The 22,848-nt window shown below is 27.2% G+C and overlaps 1 pseudogene; it reads right to left on the bottom strand.

Annotated features, from left to right (window-relative positions):
* The window catches only part of LOC122271432 (SCAN domain-containing protein 3-like), an 87,991-nt pseudogene that overhangs the window by 10,226 nt on the left and 54,917 nt on the right, over nt 1-22,848 (bottom strand).

The following is a 22,848-nucleotide window of genomic DNA, read 5'->3' as shown; positions in this document are numbered from 1 at the left end:
ATTTTAATTTTTAAATCTATGAGAACTGCATCAACCCAATTTTATAATGCGTAATTGCTACCAGCTTCCATTCTGTTAAGCCTAATTAGAGTTGGGCTCAAATTCTTCCGGTGCTACGCGGATGATAGGCTTACAAACTATTTTCATTTTAAGAATTAGTGTATATAAACATTCTAAATTAATAATGATTATTTTATATTGTATTGTAAAAACAATTGGTACTCAGGGTTTATCCCGTCGATCTGTCAACGATCGCGGATATGTACAAATCCCTTGGTGCTATCATAATAAAAAGCAATTTCCAAAATAAACATTCTAAGCACATTGAATTTATTAAATAATAATAAAATAATAATAACAAAGCATTTAAGCGTACAAATACGTAATTAACAACTAATATGATTGAAAACAAAGTAAAAACTATAATTTTTTTTTTATAATGACACATTAAATTAATGTTGAATTTAATCATATACATTATTATAAATCATTTCGGAGGCCAAAAATTCTTGATAGCTCTTAAAGCGCAAACAAACAAGTCATTATCCTTGTGTAGTAGCTGCCACATAAATTCGTTTAAATACGAATCCAAGTGTTTTAGGGTAGTTCTGCGGTGTTCGCTTCCGCTAAATAATTCGGTGATAGGCAAATTCCAAATTCGAATCATTTTGCAGCGGAGTTTAAACAAAAAAAAGTATATTTCAAGGCGCTAAAGAAAACTAACTCACGTAGTCAAGGATTACACAGTAACTATAATAAAATTAGCGATCATTGGAGCAGAAGCTACTGGCGATAATATTGGGTTTGGTGGAAATGGTCGACGGGATAATCCCAAAGTTCCAAACAATTTTACTGACTCTTAAGTCTATCTTATCTCATTGTAATGGGATATTTGCAAGCGATGTAGTGTGGATATCTCGATCCTGATTGGTTGTTGAAACGTGGCATTTATTTACGTTAGCAACTGTCCTTTCCATTCTTTTTTCGTGTAAGCCCATCAAGCATTAATTTTCTTAAATGATACAATTTGTGTTCATATACAAAGATTCTCTCACAAAATTTTTAATTATTTCACTGAATATTTCTCACTTAACACAAAAACAGGCACGAAGCCACGTAGAACATAAACAAGTATCGAAGTTGCTAGGTACAAAAGCAAATAATAAATCTAAGTTAAGAAAAAGACGTAAACGAGATAGTATCATATTTCAATGAATTCGATGTTCAATACGGCGCTGTATTTAATTAACTTCTCGTTAATTAACAATCTAACTTACGTGGAGGAACTTAGTTCAACTTTAACACGCCATTTTACTTGCAAATGATCAGCTGGAATTGACATCATAGGTCATATGTGTTGGTATCTGTGATCCTCTTCTTCTCAAAATTAATTTATTTGTTAGTATATATATGTATATATCGAAATTATATATATGTCTCGGAATTAATTTACATGTTATATTTATATGTTATAAATTTTTATGTTATTGAATAACAAAAATGGTGACAGCAACCAGGTAGTGTTTTTACCTTTTTGGGGGTAGAGATACCTTGATATTTTTTACAGTGTACTTTCTCAATGCGTGATCCTGTCACAATTTATTTGTATTTAAATATTTTGAAAACTGTTTTTAAAGATTTGAGTTTCCAAAGTTTACTTTTGGTTTACCTGAATTCACTTTTTTCTACATCTACACTTTAAATTTAACACTGCTAATATAGTAGTTGAAAGAGAATTTGCCACGAAAAGTTTCTCTCATGGTTTAGCGTTCTCTTGAGAAAATCTCTGAATGAATGGTGATACCCTTCACAAAATTAATTTCCAAAAATATGCAACATGTATATCCTGTGCAACCATTGATTACATAAATTTCATTAAATTTACATACAATACCGTTTGAGATTTATATACATTTAAATATACAATTTGTAAATTGCATTTGGAGCAAATCATTCGCAGAATGTCCTTATATACAGTTCTTGATTTCAGTGTTATGGGATACAACAGCTTTAAGATTTTTATTCTCCCATGAACTAGTAAAATGTACGCATAATACACGCCGTTCCCGTTCATAAATTCTAACATAAGCTATGCGAATCATTAAACATTTTTAAAGTTAAAATATCACTCTAAACTATTATGTACCCACCGAGCGTTAACTAATTAGTATTAAATAAAATAAAAACTGACTCAATTTGTTTACACAGTGAAATCAACACTGAGAATCAAATTACTGTAAAAAATGTTCATCACTTAGGCACTTATAAAATGTTGGCACTTATAAAATTCTACCATAAAATCTATTTTGGCCATAAAATTTTACGGAACAAAAAACCTGATACCGTAATTTTTACAAAATTCCCATTAACACCATTGAATTACTGTATTTAAATATCACTGTAAAAATTACGGTTTTAAATTTTACGGTAGAAATGAATTTTGCGGATGTTGCACTGTGTTAGTACTTTTTATCGTAATTTAATCGTGAATATTTTGTAGTCTGTATGAATAGTTTAGTTTTAACATCTCATTTTTCTGCTCTGGTCATAACTCAGATTGTTTCAATTCTTCGTTCAAGAGAAATTTCACCAATTTTATGACCAATATACACAAATAAAAACGTTTTATATAATACAGATCTTTGACTTGAGTGTTTATATAGTTTGGTTCAGGAGAAATGGGATTAATTTATAACGATTCTAATCCTCTACCAATTTTTATTTTACTTCAGTTCATCAAATAAATTTCAAAAAAATTTACCAAACGAGTAAGAATTTGCGTTTTCAGAAAACAACAAGTGAAGAACAAACATTATTTTATTAGCATATTGTATTAAGGTATAATGTTTTAATATGATTATAACATCAATTAAACTAAAAAATGTCAACTTATTTTAAAGTAATCAGTTCAGAAAATTGTTCTCTATCGAATTGAAATTCAACAACGTTTTTGAAAACTAGTAGATATTTAAACATTGAGCTCTTACGTAACAATTTAACAAAAAAGAAACAAAATTTTTTTTTCTTCGTCACAGCACGTTGTAGGCCAGAAGGGTCATGAAGATTAAGGCTCCACAATTTCATGTTCAATGCATAATTAAGGCTGGTGTGATGAGCATTGCGTGCAGGCCACCTTTCTGAAGCTGGATGAGCTTATACCTGCCACTTTGGTAACATTAGAAAGCAATACAATTGGAGTGAATAAATATTTATTCGGTTTTTAGCTCAGTTTAAATTTATTGGACATTAGAAACTTTTCAAGAAATATAAACTAAAAATAGTTGAATTAGAATTGTTGCGAAAGAAAAATAAGACACACGGGAGGATAAAGTGATAGAAATAATGCAATGTGATTTTCATTATTACAATATTTTTATTTATTTACCTTTTTTTACAGTGGTAACTTATTTTATTTAACGTATTTTGAAGACCAATACTCAACTGACTGAAGTTTAAAACTTATCATTTGACTTGGTTACCATTGAAACTTCATCCCCAAATTTGTTTTTTAAATTCTTATTTAAATTTTGGTTAATATAATTTGTTCTATAATATTTTTCTGCCAAAGAGATAATTTAACAATATCGCAAAAAGTTAATTCTTAATATTGTTAATTTAAAGTTTCAGATAATTGTTTCGTAATCATTATTTTAATCGCATAAACTGACTGAACGCAATTTTATATCAAATTTGTTTTTAAAGAAAGTATAACTTATAGAAAAAAATGTAAATAATATAAAATAATTGTAAAACTGTGACTGAATATCTTGTTCATAAAAAGTTGCCTAATAAATTCATATCTTGCAATTACCTTAAAATATAATAACTGAGCAATACTATTATTTTTAAGCTTTTAATTTTTAATAACAAGCAAAATAGAAAACGAAATAATAACAAAGATTAATATTGGGTAGGGTTGATAAATCCCGGTGGCTGAGCGTTAGAGCTTAGCTCTGTCGTGCCACAGGTCCCTGGTTCGATCCTTGGGCCAGGCAAGGTTGACTCAGCCTTTCATCCCTTCAGTGGGTCGATAAATGAGTACAAAGGATGCTTGGGAACTAAACACTGGGGGTTCCGCGTTCGGCTGACCACCTGACCGGAACATCTGCTCCTGCACCCCAGAGCCCAAGGTCAAGAAAACTGAGATGGGCACAGTAGGCCTTGGCCCTCTTTAGGCTGTCACGCCACTGAGTTTAGTTTAGGGTTGATAAATGGATATTAATTGTAAATACTTTTAAACAAGGGAATAATAAATAATATCTAGGTAAATACTGTTTTAATTCTTATTAGTTTTATATGCTGATGATTTCCAAAGACATTTGCATTTTTTTGTGCATTAAAAATCATATCATGAGGACCTTCTGTCCTATGAGAGTACGCAAAATGATCTTCATCATCAAAAGTTTCTTATGAAAAGTTAGAATCATTATCATTGAAAATATGCCAATATTGTTGACTCATAGAATTTTCTGGGATTCTTGCATAGAGAGGAAATACTGTTTCTTAAATTTACATAACAAAGTTCCAACCTCCGTGTTACCTCAACTCTTTGAAACAAACATACTGGTACTTGTTCAGTTGTGTGAGATATGTTGGTAGTCAGGTAGTCCTTTACTCATAAATTAAATAAAGAAAACCAAAATCTCATCATTTGTCAAGTTCAACGAAAACCATCTGCCCTGATAATGTTAGTTAATAGCGTTAAAGTAATTTTCTTGGAATTTTATACATCGGCATATTAAAATGATTCAATTAATTAAATTGTGGGTGCGTAAACTTGTGGGGCGTCGCAATTTATCGGAGATATTATTAGATATAGAACGAGTTTCATTAATTTTCTAAGAATTGATGATAGTATGAACCTCTGTTGTTCTTAACCTTAGCAAAAATTGACATAAAACCAAAATAATAAAAATCGACGTAAAAACTATCGACATAAAGATAAAATTGTTATCCTTCAAAAATAAAATTAGACCATTTCAATAAACAAATTTTTTACTAAAATGTACTCTCATTGATTTCGACTAAAGAGCACTTAAAATTATGCTTTATTTACAGTATTAAATTTTTTTTAATGTTATTGAGAAATTTTAATGATAGTCCTAGAATATTATCCTTTTTAATCAAAATGTTCTGAGTTTTTTTAACAAAGGAGAGAACAAACTGGAAAATTTTATATCAATTTCTTTCCTTTCTCTTTCATTTCAAATTTTGCATAACAGAATGTAAGAGTTTTTTGACATTATGTTTTACTATATTTAAAGAAAACAATTAATTTTTGTATTATTAATTTCTTTGTTGTCAGAATTTTTTAATAGCAATAATAGTTGATCTGAAATGCTGATTTTGAGAAAATCTCTCGCAGCACTCATTACAAAAAATTTTTATCATCAAATTGGTTGAAACTTTGTATAGAGATTTCGTGTAATGTCCGCTATATTTTTTAATTAAAACCTAAGGACTAAGTTTACATTTATTATTTTCATCGAACTTTAGAAATATTTAGAAATATTCTTTAAAAACTCAATAGTGAAAATTGTATTTAGTTCTATTTCATTGCATATAATTGCAATTTTCTTTAAATATTTTAGCTTAAAAGAAAATATAATCAGATTATTGATCTATAATTAATTTGATATAGTTGTGTGCATCTCTATTTGCTGCAAACCTCTTAGCATGACAAGAAACATTTGTAACTTTCATGCTTAAATTCAAAATTTATGCCATAAAAAATTATTCTTAAATAAATACTTCATAATTTTTCAAAATTGACTTTAAATTTATAATTTTAGGACCTCTATTTATGAAAGATAAAATTAAGCTTTAAGCTTAATTTTATCTTTGATAAATAGAGCTTAATTTTATCTTAAGCTTAATTTTATCTTTGATAAATACACTATTTTAAAATTAAGCTTTAATTTTAAAATAGTGTATCGAACATAGTCGGTTATCTTAAATGCACTTTAGAATGGAATAGGTATTGTGTTGAAACATATCATTAGTTGGATTGAGCAAATGAGCAACATATTATCAATTCTATTATTTTAAATGCCTTTTTAAAGTAGTGTATCGAACATAGTCGGTTATCTTAAATGCACTATTTAGAATGGAATAGGTATTGTGTTGAAACATATCATTAGTTGGATTAAGCAAATGAGCAACATATTATCAATTCTATTATTTTAAATGCCTTTTTAAAGTAGTGTATCGAACATAGTCGGTTATCTTAAATGCACTTTAGAATGGAATAGGTATTGTGTTGAAACATATCATTAGTTGGATTAAGCAAATGAGCAACATATTATCAATTCTATTATTTTAAATGCCTTTTTAAAGTAGTGTATCGAACATAGTCGGTTATCTTAAATGCACTTTAGAATGGAATAGGTATTGTGTTGAAACATATCATTAGTTGGATTGAGCAAATGAGCAACATATTATCAATTCTATTATTTTAAATGCCTTTTTAAAGTAGTGTATCGAACATAGTCGGTTATCTTAAATGCACTTTAGAATGGAATAGGTATTGTGTTGAAACATATCATTAGTTGGATTGAGCAAATGAGCAACATATTATCAATTCTATTATTTTAAATGCCTTTTTAAAGTAGTGTATCGAACATAGTCGGTTATCTTAAATGCACTTTAGAATGGAATAGGTATTGTGTTGAAATATATCATTAGTTGGATTGAGCAAATGAGCAACATATTATCAATTCTATTATTTTAAATGCCTTTTTAAAGTAGTGTATCGAACATAGTCGGTTATCTTAAATGCACTATTTAGAATGGAATAGGTACTGTGTTGAAACACATCATTAGTTGGATTAAACAAATGTGCAACATATTATCAATTCTATTATTTTAAATGCCTTTTCAAAGTAGTGTATTGGGTTAATATGACATTTTTGTTCCCCTTTTACTTTGCACTCAACCCTAGAAATCAGCTATGTACAGTGCGCAAAATAAAAAAGATATCACCCTGAATAACTTTCTTTCTAATGTTTGGATTTTCACGTACTAAGGGTCAATCTTAATGATTCCTGGGGGTGACTTTAAATATGCTAATTAATTAGTGTTAACTATTAATTAAGTTATGACATCAGTCACAAAAACGTACTTTCTCTCAATAAAAATACATTTTTTTTACATATTTGATTTCTGATCCTAAAAGTTGGACAGGTAGCCGCAATCTGGAAATTGTGATCCTCATAGTCTAGTCAGGTGAGTGATTGAAAGTGTTGTCCCTTTTATGTTAATTTCCCTTTTTTCGTTTTTCGTCATATGTTTAAAGCTCATTGTACAATTGTATAAAAAATTGCATCCTCTCGGGAAACTCATTTACAGAAAGATAATTTAATGACAAAAATATTTTTTAATAATTATTTATTATTTTTAATTATTTAAACTAATACTAGACATAAACACTTTGAATTATACTTTTGCTAAACTTATTTTTCAACTTTAGCACAGTTCACAAGATATAATTATACTGCAAATTGTTATAAGGAAAATGCCTTATTTTGTGAAATAGCAAATACTGAAAATGGAAAATTGTATAAAGATTCCAAAACCATGCTACTTTTAGAATCAACATCCGATTTAAAATATTTGATAAAGATTACGCAGTTTTTGAATCTATTTAGATAAGAAAAAAATAAGCAACGAGAGGGTAAACATACTTTTTTTCTGCAGAAATCATGAATAAAATTTTTTTCTATAATTCGCCATAAGAGAATAAGAATAATTTTGCTCAAAGGAACCTTCTCAATAAATTTCTTATTTCCAGAATTGAAATGTTTTTGAGCGAAACATATTATTGCTAGAAAGCTAAATCGTGAAACAATTTAATTTTATTCCATGAATTTGTTGATAACAGGATCAAGGATAAGGATAAACGTTTGAAGCCACCTATTATTATTCTAATATGAATGCCTTAAATCATAGAGCTTAAATAATATATTTTAAGCAAATTATTAATAAATTTAATCAAGTCGAAAAAAGGAAATATATTTTCAAACAATTTCAAGTAAGACGGAAACGGTAACCTGGTTGAAATAACTGTCTTTGTAACTATTAAACTTTCATCCCTGGTGTCAGGGGACATTCTATTTTCTAATTCTACTTTTGAAATTTCTATTGTAGACTAAATTTTTTTGACTTCCTTAAAAAATGTTTTTAAGGCCAGCAGTAAAAAAATTGTACTGCTTTGATTTTTTTTTCGAAAGTTGTGAGTGACTAGCTATTATTTTTTCTTCAATTTAAGGGCCTATGGTATTATCTTAAGTAAAACTTATTTTAATATCGCTTGAGGTAATTTAATATACTGTTTTGTTAAACGTTCCTATAAAGATGAACAGCTAAAAACAAAAAATATGAAAAAAAAAATATGAAGCTGGCAATAAAAGTAGACTTGTTTGGAGGTTTTTTAAAATTGCCGTCACAAGTCATATATATATATATATATATATATATATATATATATATATATATATATATATATATATATATATATATATATATATATATATATATATATATATATATATATATATATATATATATATATATATATATATATATATATATATAAATATATATATATATATATATATATATATATATATATATATATATAAAATATATATATATATATAAAATATATATATATATATATATATATATATATATATATATATATATATATATATATATATATATATATATATATATATATATATATATATATATATATATATATATATATATATATATATATATATATATATATATATATATATAGCGAGCGGAATTTCATAAACATCTTAAAGGCTTGAAGGAGTGACGCATCAAATATGTTAGTACTGATGATAACTTATGTTACGAAATCAAACACGCAAAAAACATACTATCTCTGAACAAGCATGCCTTTTTTTTGGCTGATTATGACTTTTGACTTCAAAATAAAGTGGGTAGCAGCAATCTGGGAATTATGGTCCCGATAGTTTTGTCAGGAAATTGGTTGAAAGTTTGGACTTCTTTTAGTTAATTTTATTTTTAACTTATTTCGGCATATCTTGAGAAATTTTGAAGTGAATTGAAATTTTTATTCATGATATTGTAAAATTCGTTCATCCAAAGATATTTCCTTGCAAAAAATAACTTTTACTAATTATTCCTTATTTTATTCACTAATCGGAACAATTTTTAGTTGTAAGATAATAAAATTTTTGCAGAAATTTTAAGAATGTATTTCTATAGGGCAAAACACTAAATTTGAAAGAAATTGGTTTGAATGAATTGGTGATAATTGTGTACAAAACATTTTCAATTCGATTAAATTGCTCACTTAAAATGGCGAAATACGCCAAATGTGAAATTAACAATGAGGTGTCCAGACTTTCCACCGCTAAGCTGACTAAACAATTCGGATTATATATCCCAGATGGTGGCTAACCCCTATATTTAAGATATCAGAAGTCATAAACCATAAAAAAACGGCAAGTTTATTCAGAGAAAGTACATTTAAGTGTCTTATTTCGTAACTTAAATATTGTTTGCACTAACTAATTATTATAGTTTAGGTCACCCCTACGAATTATTCAGATTGCGTCTTACCACATGAAAAGTCCTATCATCAGACCAAAAGATTTCAGAGTGATTTGTATTCTTTTGTGCACCATACCTTTAAATAATAATAGTATGAATTTAAATAATTGATAAATTTTTTATACATTACTTTTTATTTTATTGCATATGACGTTATCGATTTCTTTTCATTTATTCAGCATTAGGTTGGACTAATGTTCTGTTATGCACAAAATACTTTGCATTAACAATTTACATTGCCATTAGTTAAATAAATATTTTTTGTTATTTTAACAGTTTCTCGGGCATCGAGAATTAACTTCGAAAACAAAATTATTTTATAGTTTATAATAATCGTTTAAACTTAAATGCTATTTTTGGCGGAAATGTTCCTTTTTTCGTCTAAAAAAAGTCCCTTTGTTTGTGATTTTAGTAAAAAAACACTTCTAGTCTTAAAAACCCTAGTATATCCTAATAGAATTGTATCTTCGTAAAAAGGGTTTCCTTGTCAACATATTCTTGTTTTTTTTTCTGTTCTTAAAGAAGAAAAAAGAACTTCAGTGTTTTTTTTCTTTGGTTAACAGAAGCTCGTGGTGACATTACTCAACACTAACATTGTTTTTTCTTGGAAGTGAATGAAAAAATTCATGATCATAGCAGGATCTTGCTAAAGAATGACATGTGGGTATAATGAAAAGAACTTAAAAAGAAATAATCGGGAGAATTTGGTTATTTGAGAATTTATTATACGCGTTGTTTCGTAATCACCCCTCTTAATATATATTTCTTATTAAAGTCTTAGGAAAAATTAGGACTATGCAATTTTTAAAAGTGAAGAATGACACTGCATCCAAATTCTCTGTAGCATTTATGCATTGATATTACCTAATTCTGGTATGGAGGTTTTAAATCTATACATAATAATAAAAGCGGCTGTGTGTGTGTGTGTGTCTGTAATCACAATATATCGCCCCAGAAGCCTCGCCCAGGCACGAAACTCGGCACATAATTGTGTTTTGACATAATGAAGAAGTATTTTTTTTCTTTTTCAAAAATTTGGATTAGTTATTTAGTTATCAGTCATTTTGTAAGTCTATGCTTTTCGTCTGCTTTTTCGTCTTCAAAGAGCCATATTCAAAAAACTATTAAAAAATGCATATACTTTTCCCCACTCTTATAAATGTATGCTAATGCGAACCTTACAATTGAAATATTTATTTTCGACAACTTAAACCAATAATATACGAAGGAATTAATAATTTAATTGTAAAGTTCGCATTAGTTTACATTTATTAAAGTGGAGAAAAGTTTAACTTTTGTATTAAAAATGTGGCAACATATTCGATACGTAAATAGAACGCTTCGCTTTGATATATTTGTCGCTGTTCATAATTGTTATAATAAGTTTTTCTTCTTTCCACGCTCTATTTTTTTTCTTAAGCGAAAACGATAATTTTTGTAGCGATATTGTAGTACTTTGTACAACTAAAAATTCTTTTCACAACACTTTAAAAATATTTACTTTATTTTCTTTATATATACAGAGAACAGTCGGCAAAGAATTCGATTAGGTTGAAAAACATTTCGCTAAAAAGGAACGAATTCCAAAAGAAAAAGTAAACAACTTAAAGAATAAAAATGCTGATGCCAGCCAATTTTTTGAAAGTTAACTTAGAAATAACAAACCAAACGATGTTAAATAACAAACCAAACGATGTTAACAAAATGACGTAGAAAGCGCAACTAGATCAAAATTATACAAGCACAACTAGATCAAATTATAATACCTGAGTGCTTGACGTAACAGATATAGAAATAGAATTTGATACCATAAAAAATTATATAGAAATAAAAATTGATACCATAAAAAATTTATTCGTTTTCGTGTTCTTTTCATGTATTTGGCATTTTAGTTTTTTTTCCTTCTTAAGCGTTGTAGCTATATAATTTCAAACATCCTCAAGAGCTATAACACATCTGCGGCAGAACTGGATATGAAGACAAAATTGCAGGACAGGAACACTTTAATTGTCCACTAATCTTCAGATTTCCTGCTATGTTTTAAAAAACTTTATTTGTGAAAACCTTCAGCGTGGCGGACAGCTGGCCGCCTTAGGCGGCTAGTATGAAATATAGTTTGTTCGGAAAGCTACAGATTTTTTTGAAGTGGCATTTTTGGTTAAATGTATTTTTTGTTCTAATGTACAAGTTTATAAAGAACATATGAGCAATTCTACAAATAAAAGCCAATTTTGCTAAAATAATTTTTTTTTGGGGGGGGGGACGCTATTTCTATATGAGTTTTCTTTTTTTTACACCCTAAAAAAGCAAGAAAAATCGTAGATAATCTAGCCATAAGATTGTGTCAGATAAATCTGAGCCATTTATTCAGATAAAACGATTTTTACACATATATAACATTATTATAATGTCTCCCTTAAATGTATTTATAGAGATTTCATACTATAAGATTATGTTTTAGTATAAAAAGCAAAAATAAAAAAATTTACTCAAAGTTTGTAAATTGAAAAAATCAGGAAGAATTTAAAATTGGTATTTTGTCATTTAAAGTATGTCAGAAAGAAAAAATTTCATGTTCACGATTTTTTCTTGCTTTTTTAGGGTGTCAAAACGAATACTCACTGAATACTCAAACATTGCTACCTACTTAACTGAATTAATATTTACTAATAATTAATTTAATATTTGATATAAAAGTGAAAGTGATTTGATATACAAGTGATAAAAAAGGAAGAATATAGAAAATTAAATGACATTCAGAAGACCCAATTTTTATCAAAATTACTATTTCTTTTAAATATTATTTAATTGCAATTATATTTTGTGCCACTTGTTTTTCAAATAACATTTAAGATGGAAAAAAATCAGAATTTATTCATACAAGGCAACACAGTCGTGCGTAAGTTTCAGTTAATAATTATATATCTAAAACAAGATTAAGTTAATTTCCACAATTTTTACTCAAGTTAATTGCTTAAAGTTTAAGCGTGGTTTTAATAAAGGAAATTATATAACATTAAACTTTTTTTACGCAACTCTTAGCTCAAAAATATCTTATAAATCAAGAAGAAGCTATTTATTACTATTGTATTTGTTAATTTGCAGTAATTTTATATTTAATTACGTTTTTGTTGAAAAAAAGGCACAATCCAAAAAATTCTAGTTGGTTTTAATAAGCAAAATAGATCGAATGTACAAAAATATTTTAATAAAATTGATGACGTACAAAATGTTCTCATTTATATTAAATATTTAAATGAAAGAGAATTTCATGTAGATTCATTATAAGGTTAATAAATTAGTTAGTTAAACATTATTGTATTTTAAACGTAAATTAATTTAACTCTACCTCCAGCATTATTTAGTGAATAGCGTGCAATTGTGGCTAACGCCTAATCAATTTATGTTGTACTACAATAAGTAAGCTTATATTAACTTCTGTAAGTTACTGCTACACCTGACAAGTGCATCCGATGTTAAAGAAATGACATTTGCCTGAAAACTTTCCTGAAACAGCTAAATTATTGATTTCTCGCATAATTACAGAATATTCTGCATTGTTTCGCAAAATCCAAAATTTATTTCTTCGCTTCGGCATCCAAGGAAGATTTATTATATGCTAGATTCAATGAATTCTGTTATCTTCTAACTAATTCTTACTGAGGAAAGGAGTCCAATACGGGCATTTAAAAAAAAGATTGGAAGTAACTGCGTGATTCAAAAATATTATCCGCTTGATTTTGAAGCAATTTTCCGATGATGATCACGCAATTGTCATAAAAGTTAGCTGTAAAAGTATGATGAGCTGTATTTTTAGATCCTTAATTATTTATATAAGAGTTTAAATATTTAGAATAAAAAGAAACATTCTACTCATTTCGCAAGATTGAAAAATTGCAAATTAAAACTAATGTTTTTAATTTTTTAATAATGTTATATCAACATAACATTACTATAGAATAATTTTGTAATATCACGTATTGTTATAATTATCTGTAATATTACAGGGCAAGTTTGGGATTCTATGATAAACAAGTGTTTTGCCATTATCATTATATTTATCAAAGGGTGAATATATAATGTTTTAAATAAATGAATAAATAATGAAGCCATAGAATAAACTTTTGTAAAACTGTCTTTTGTCCACAAGTGGAAAGTATGGATTGCAAGATGAGTATATGTAATGTATTATGGAAAAAATGGTAGTCTTAGAAAAAAAAGTATATTTTTGTGTTTGATTTCATAATTTGATCCACTTTAGTATATTGCGTATCTTAATTGAGATTTTTAAAACACTAAAATTGTATTTTAGTATGAAAAAATCGGATGATAAGGGCTATTCAAATAAATATTAAAGAGATTTCGCAAATTTTCTTTCGCTTAGTTTTATATTTTCCTAGCAGCAAGTATATATTAGAATTATTATTTGCATTTCTTTGGGCACAACCAAGTTCGCAACTTTAAAAAGTTAAAATAAATATCAAATTGATTTTAATAATGATAATTCAAAAATGATACAGGTATTGGCACAGGTATAGAACCTCTTATCTTCAAAATAAAATCCGACAAATTCCGTTTTTATAAATGAATAAAAATTGTTATTGAAGTTAAACTTCTCCTAACTAAATTGTATTATATATATATATATATATATATATATATATATATATATATATATATATATATATATATATATATATATATATATATATATATATATATATATATATATGCATTTTAAGTTTTGAAATAGCGAAAATATATCTAGTTTCTTATGGGCCTAGTGCAAATAGACAATTTTAAACAAAAAACGATGAAATAATTTTTTTCTATCAAATCTAGCAATCGCTGTAAAATTACACGATTTATTTCTAAATTTCCTCAATATATTTCTTCAAATTCACATTCCATGTACTACATGCTTTTAGTTTGATTTTAGGCTTAAACAGAAAACAACATTTAACAGCTATGGACAGCGACTAGTAGCTTTTTGTTTTTCTAAAGTTAACTACGCCAACCTAACGTAAAAATACATAGAATCTAAAATAAACGCGAGCTTGTGCAGTTGCTTCAAATCTTACGCATGGGAGCATATGGAAGTGCGTGTGAAAGTGCGAAATCTTCCTATTAATAAGAATGGTGTAAGTTAATGGTTATTCAAGATTCTAGCGTCTTTTTTTGCACTCTGCGTTCGAGAAGTTATCATACTATTTAATTACGTAAGTAAAATTGATAAATCTTGATAGCTAAAGGTAATGTACTTTAATGAATATGATACTTATTTCAAGAATTTTATCAACAGGTTTTTTAAATTATATGTCTGTATTATTTTACTTAAAGTAACTGCTAATATAATTTTGATCTGTATCTGGGCACCTATCTCATGATTATTTAGCATTTGTTCACAATTTATATTTTAGGTAAGAACAAAGATTTTCAGCAGTTTTGCTTGCATATCCAATACAATCCTAATTGAACACACTATAATAAGATTTATGAATTGAAATTTTAAATGCAATGGAGATATGTCTGCATATGAAAATACCACACTTTTCTATTACGCTAAGTAGTGTTGCCAATTGTAAGCATTATAGCATTTGTTGCATACAAATTAAATTGCGTATCGTAAATGGGATTCTCAAATCACAAGGATTGCATTTTAGTAGACAAAAATTTAATGATAAAGGTTATTTAAAAGTAAATTATAAAGGATGATGAAAGTTAAGGCTGTTCAAGATTTTAACGCCATTTTTTTACACCTTTCGTTTGAAAAGTTATCATACTATTTCATTAGGCTAAGTGAACTTTAATAGTTGAGATTAATATAATTTAATGAATACGAAACCTATTTTAAGAATTAAATAAGCTGGTATATTTTTATAAAAATCTATGAATTATTTTACTTAAAGTAATTGCTAATGTAATGTTGAGTTGTGTCTTTAATACTGGACACCCATCTTACGATTAGTTATATAATGACAATTCATAGCTTATGTTAGGATAAAAGCTTTCAAATGTTTATTTGCATATACAATACAATCAAAATTAAACTCATAATAATAAGATTTATGATATGGAATTTCAAATGCAATGGACATATGTCTGCATATTAAAATGCCATACTTTTCTATTATGCTAAGTAGTGATGCAAATTGTAAACAATTATGTTATACAGTGCATTCATCGGTGATTTGTAGTGGTCTCTTGTGGAATGCTTAATCATGATGAGCTGGACTAGTGATTTCTCAATGGTCCTTTACCCTAGACACATATCTATGGGTTGTCTTGGTAATGAATTGTTATAACTGATATCTGTTTACTCGGTAAGGAGAACAGTTATAGTAATTTACCATGTCATCTATATATCTATTAAATGAGTTGTGAATAGAGTAATAATTTACGATATAACAGGTAAGTTTTTAAAAACGTAAACTCTACTTGTAAATAAAATCTAATATTAAATTCAGTCCAGAGTTAAAATGTTTTTCAAACTTCTCGTGAATTAGTTTTTAAAATGTATTTTTGATATTTCTTTATGACTACTACAGTTGGATTAAATTTTAGTTAAACATACCAAGAAAAGAATTTGCATTTGTATTAAAATATCAATATTAGAAACACTATAGTAAGAAGCTCTATATAGTATAGAAACTCTATAGCGATGACGATGGCAAAACTCCGTGCTTACCAGTTTGTAGTGAAGGGCCTTATTTATCTCTGCTAAAGTGAACATCGATTCTTGAATTAAGAAGGTGCTCATTACAAAACTATAAAATTGTTTCTAAAACCTTATTAGTATGCTTCATGGCGAACCATAGTAACAAGAAATTAAGTCCAAAAAGGTTTCAATAGCATGATAGTATTGTTGAGTTTAACAACTTGCAAAAATTGTTTGTTCTATATTAAGGCTTAATTTATAAAAATGTTTTTTTTACAGAGCACTAACAAAGATTTGTATCTTCAAAATACAAAGACATAATAAAATATCTTTATAAATAATAAATAATCATGATAAATAATAAATAATCATGATCAATAATAAATAATCATGATCAATAATAAATAATCATGATAAATAATAAATATTTAGAATGAATGAATAGCCATTAAAAATAGCACACATTGTTAAACCGCAATATTATAAAAATATTTGCAACCGCAGTAAATGGTAGAAAGATCCAACTGTCTTTCAAGGGCTACATATCTGCACGGCATCATGTTTCAAAGCTAATGAAGATTTTCGCGAGTGTAAGGCTTTCGAATATCTAATTTAACTTACACCTTGAAGAGAAAGTAATAATATTTGTAGTAGTAGGATTGAGAAAGATAGAGAGAGATAAGCAATTTTGCAGAAGTTGAATGGAATTATAAAGAAAGAATCATATTTGAATACAACACAAATTAGCTAAGTTTTATCAGTACTTTAAATAGATTTAAGGCCTTTTATGAATTACAGATGCCACATAAATCATTAACGAAAGAAATTTAAAATACATAACATTTGTAACGTTTACGCTGATTTATTTTTTAATTACTATGGAAAATATAGGATGTTAAAATTTTTTATTGTTACAAGCAAAAAATATTTTTTTCTGTCAAATTGTATAATTGATACCTGCAAGTGGCGCAGTGAGGGTTTCTCGATCCTGATTGGTAGTCAAAACGTGGTATTTGTTTACGGTAACAACTGTTCTTTCCATTCTATTCCAAGTAAGGCAAGCACATCAAGTATCGATTCTCTTAAATGACTAATTTTACATTCTTTCATAAAGATTCTTAAGCAAGGATTTCAATTTTTTTCACTGTGTATTTCTTACTTAACACAAAGACAGGTACGAAGCTGTTAGGAAAATAAACACATTAATTATGCATATAAGTTGACAGCTACGCAAAACAAAAATATATCATGGTTACAAAAAAGTGCATAAGCAAATAATAAATCTAAGTTAAATAAAAGATATGAACAAGAAAGAAATATACTTTAAGAAATTCAAAGTGCAATACGGCGTTGTATTTAATGAACTTCATATTACTTAACATTCTAACTTATGTGGGGAAACTTAGCTCAACTTTAACTCGCCATTTTGTTTATGTACAATCAGCTGGCGCTGAGATCATAGGTCCACGTGTCTTGATATCAGTGATCTTCTTCTTGTCGAGTTGCAAGTACCCAATTGGGTATACTATAGCCTACGTCACAGGTTGTGTTATTCCTACTAAATTTAATCCATGAACGGCATTTTCTGCGAGCCTAACTTCAAGCCACAAATAAACAAACGAAGTGTTTGATCGTTTAAATAGCTGCTCGCCAGATTTTATTGCATTACAAAGAAAAGTAATTGATATTCGATTTTTGATTAATAATTGATTTATGTGGATAGTGGCATAGAATTTAGCATTGCGTCATGGTAAATGTTATTCCTACTAAGTGGAAGTAGTTGTGTTTTTTTTATATTATACCCAATTGCCATTGTCAGAAAGGAAAAAAAATGTTTTCTTAAGCAACCTCCCTATTTTTTGCAGCAAATAATTTGAAAAAAAAATGGATGAAATAAAATTTATCACATTTTAATGGTTAATTTTTAGCTATATAGTTACTCCTAGCTACTAATAGCTAATACTAATTTTTAACATTATAAATGGATGTGGAGATTTAATAAATCACTTTCAAATTTAAACATAATTAAAGATATAGTATAATTCATTAAATAGCAACCGAATTCAAATGTTAGTACATTGTAATAAAAATACTTTTAGAACATACTATAAACTTGAAAATTTATGCTAGAATAGACACTTTATTAGTTATTGTGAAATAATTATTTAAAAATGACATCTTATCATGAAAGATTCGTGAAATATTGAATATTAAATGTTTTTCATTTAATCGTTAGAAATACTGTATAAAATTCTCAAGACCTCCAAATAATTATGAAACCTTTGAAAATGAGGAAATGAAACATTTGTATGGAGTCCAAATAACGTCAAAAAAACAAAAAATACATTTGCCTGCTAATGTGATATCATTTGTACTTTATTCACGCGAGTCAACTTTATTCATATCTAGAACAAAATGTGTTATTTCTTCATTTTTTTACTATACAATAGATGCATTTTTAATAGTACGATTTATATCATAAAATGAATATATTATGGTGTTTATTTGAAGATTAATTATTTCTTGGTAAAAGCACTATTGCACAGTATTTGTCAAAATACAATACGTTCGGAAATAGGTCAGCTTATTAATGAGCTTTTAAGAAATCTAATTTAGAAAGTCTAGTGTAATTTATTTCCGTTCGGACATTTAAAAGCATTTAAAATGCAATAAACTTCGAGTTTTCGGAATTAATTTATATAGTTTAGGAGCTAAGAAATCATCAACGAAATTCTAATTCTCTTTAAATTAGAAAAATAATTGTCATATTGCTGTTTATTGTATTTTCATTGGGCAGGAAAACCACATGATATGGTCATTTATTAAACAAAAAAATATCTTCGCCATATTATTTACCTTAGATACATTACATTAAATTTATGCTGCTACCAATAGTAATTATAATAATATATGACATTATTTTATAATATATATTACAATATATTAAATTATCATTATAATTTAATAATATATTACATTGAATTTATGTTGCTATTATTTCACAAAAGTTTCGACGGCATTTACTTATAAATTATGAATAATTATTACTTTTAGTATTATTTATTCAATTATTATTTACAGTATTTATTGAAAATGCTTATTTTTCAACGTTTATAAATAATATTTTCAGTCAGTTTTATGTTCTTAAGTTCTATTTATATTCAAAACTAAAATTCAGAAGCTTAAAAAGCAGTTTGCTCTTTATAAAATAATCGCCTGATAAACATATTCAGTTACAATTTTACAATTATTAATTGGTAAATTTACCTTTTAAAAGTTACATTTACTTTTGAAAATTGAGTGTCAGACAGCCTAAAATAAAAATAAGAATGAAAAATTACTATTTCGCATTATTGCTAAATAATCGCATTGAAAAAAAAATGTTTAACGAGTTTCCATGGCAACTGTACTTAAATAAGAATGAAATTCGCGATCGCAACGCTCGAGTACGCCGTCTAGCGGGAACCTGTAAATATCAGACATTAATTTATCACGTTTTCATTTAGTTCCATCGAAATCATTGACAGAATCAGACGCCATTTTTTAGCAGCAAATAAGAAACAAAATTTCCCTAAGGAAAAGGCCGAAGAACTTGAAAAAAATCTCCAGAATATTAGTAAATTTTTCAGGAACAGAACACGCCAAACATTTGAAGAAAAATTCCTCAATAATTTTTAATTTCTATTATCAACGAACTTGCAACTGATGACTTCCGATTTCGGATACTGTTACAGATGTGTGTATTAAGGTAAAATGCATTTCCTCTGTCTTCAATTCATTACAAATTAAAGTGAAGTCAACATTGCTTTCGTCATTCCAGTGAATAAATATGAATTCAGAACATACAGAATTGTAATAGTTATAGCATATTCTTCGTTATAGAATAGTATATATTTCTGTATCCATATAATTCGGAAAACAACAATAAAAAATTATCCAAGTTACTTGAAATAGTGCCATTTATGCTGATTCTTAATTAATTTTAATCGTTTTCTTGGTAAGTATTTTTTAGTTTTGAAAGAATAAGTTCAACTAGAATTTAGCTATTCTGTTTTCAGCTACATATTCAAATTCATATCAATTATAAAATTTTGCTGTGTAGTATGTTATCTAAAAGTAATGAAGGGATAAACTATGTATCTATTATTTGTGAATAAAGTTTTCAAACAAGGAATTTATCATTTTGGAATTCTCCGGGAATTATAAATCAGGTAAGTGCAATGATTTTTACAATAAAAAATTTGCTTGTAAATATTTTTTTTTCGTTTGATGATGGTTCTCTACAGAATGGTATTTTACGTCTGATTAAGAACTATAAGAATAATAAAAAAAGAAACAATATGAAAGTTTTTATTTCAATGTAAAGAATTCTTAAAATCGTTTTTTTATCCCAAGAATTCTTTATTTTCCGTTTTTTAGTTTATAATTTCTTGATAAAAATTGTTCTCAAAATACTTTTTTTTGAAAAATTAAATGGTATAACATTATGTGTTTATGTATACTTCTTGTATATTCCAATGTTTGAAGTAATATGATTCAGAAAAGTATGGAATAAAAATTCGGTACTTGCGTATTAACGCCACCGCTGCTACAGATTTGGCGGTTTTTAAGTGCCGCTAATCTACACTTAAAATTTTTGCGACAATTCATAAAATAAAACACTTTATTTAAAATCAAAATAGTCAATCGGATTTCGTTGGAAAATGAACCGATATAGAGTTTAGCATAGATTCAAAACAATCATATCGCCATATGAACTCTGATAAATAAGATTCCATATGAAATAACATTTCCAAAACGTACGTTTACCAAGATAAAGTTTTATGTTGTGGAAATTGGTACATTTTCGTTTTTTCGGTAAAATATTTCCCTCCTGAAAAAATAAAATTGCATCTTGTTTTGTTTTTGGCAAATCCCAAAGACGAATTTTTGCAGCACTAAAAATGGCGACAAAAAAGAATTGTTTTTTTTTGTTTTTGTTTCAACAGCATTCTTTATTTTACGTTTCTTAGTTTCTAAATAATGATTTTTATTGAAACTTGAAATTTTTTGATAAAAATTGTTGTCAAAAAACTTCGTTTACAAAATCAAATTTCATAAAATTATGAGGCTTATGTATACTTTTTGTTCATTTTAATTTTTGAAGTAATATGATTCTTAAAACTATAGAATGTGAAGTTTAAATGGGCCTTTCATGTTATATCAGTAAATTTAGTAAAACTATTTCTCGGGCATTAGGTTTTATATTTTATAAGAATATACACATTTTTTTTGTTAATGTACAAATATTTTTCCGATGTGTTTTGGATGTTCCTTCTCTAATAAAAAGAGATACCATTTTGTTTTCGTTTGCATAAGAAAGAATATCAAGCATTTTTTTTTAAAATTAAATTAGCCACAATAAAGAAGGAACGTTGCAATGCTACGTGCTATATTAACGACGTCTCTAGAGTAACTGAATGACTGTTCATATAGAAATCGCAGGTATTAGTCTCATACTACAACGCCCTCTATAGTTCGTTGCGATCGCGAATAAACTTTGATGATGGTCAGGTACAAAATTTTTAAGTTTAAATTTTATTTAAAAAAAGAACCAAGTATACTAAAAAAATTCTGGTAAAATTATCTTACTTGTATGGTGATGACATTTCTGCTAAGAAAAGACTATAAATCTGGTAATAAAACCAAAGCATACTTTATTTAACCATTCATTTGGTAATTTTTCCTTTCGTATGGTAACATTATATTTTTAAAATATATTCTATTGAATAAAATAAAACATAACAAGACACCGTATTTTAAAAAAAATATTTTCTGCAATAATACACTGTGAGACTGTTGATTTCCATGACTGATTCTGAACTGCTCAAAACATAGTGTGAATTACATACTCATTTAATATTGTAAAATATTTTATCAACAAACTATGGTTAGCATGATCATGATTTCATCTCAGATTACATATTTTAATTTCTTATTAAATTCTAGTTATAAGCGATAAGCAGAGAGCTCGCCGCACTTAACTATACTCAATACTCAATTCTAGTTTAGAATTTCTCAGTTTTACTTCTGATTTCTAACATTCAGAAGGTGATCTTGGGTATTTTATAATAATGTAATTAAAGATTTTTTGTTTCTTTTAATGATAAATATTTGTTAAGTATTTAAGTCAATTAAGATAACAAATTTGTTAAGAAATAACAATTATCACCTGTAATTTACTCTTGTACTAGTGCACGAAGAAAAAAAAATCTGGTAAACTTATCGTACTGTAAGGTAATGATATTTCAAATAATAAAGTCGAAATATTTAAACGGTAATAATATACGGCATAACTGCATCTAAGACAACAACAAACTCACACCAATTCGTAATTAGTTGTAAACATTCTACAGACGTTAGAATAAGTGCACCAATATCGGCGTTTTCAGAAGAGGAAATATTGAACAGTGTGAATGCATGTGAACTTGGCGTGAACTTTTTCCATTCTTAGTGGTTAAGATTTAACAACAACCTTTAAATTATATATGAAAGCTCGATTTTGTATTAACTTAATAAAAAGAAGAGCTTCGTCCCATTAT

The sequence above is a fragment of the Parasteatoda tepidariorum genome, chromosome 3 (genome assembly GCF_982258835.1).
Source record: "Parasteatoda tepidariorum strain Cologne lab strain chromosome 3, Ptep-v5.0, whole genome shotgun sequence".
NCBI lineage: Eukaryota > Metazoa > Arthropoda > Arachnida > Araneae > Theridiidae > Parasteatoda > Parasteatoda tepidariorum.
Note: the sequence above shows the minus strand (reverse complement) of the source record. Positions and strands in the feature narration are given on the sequence as shown.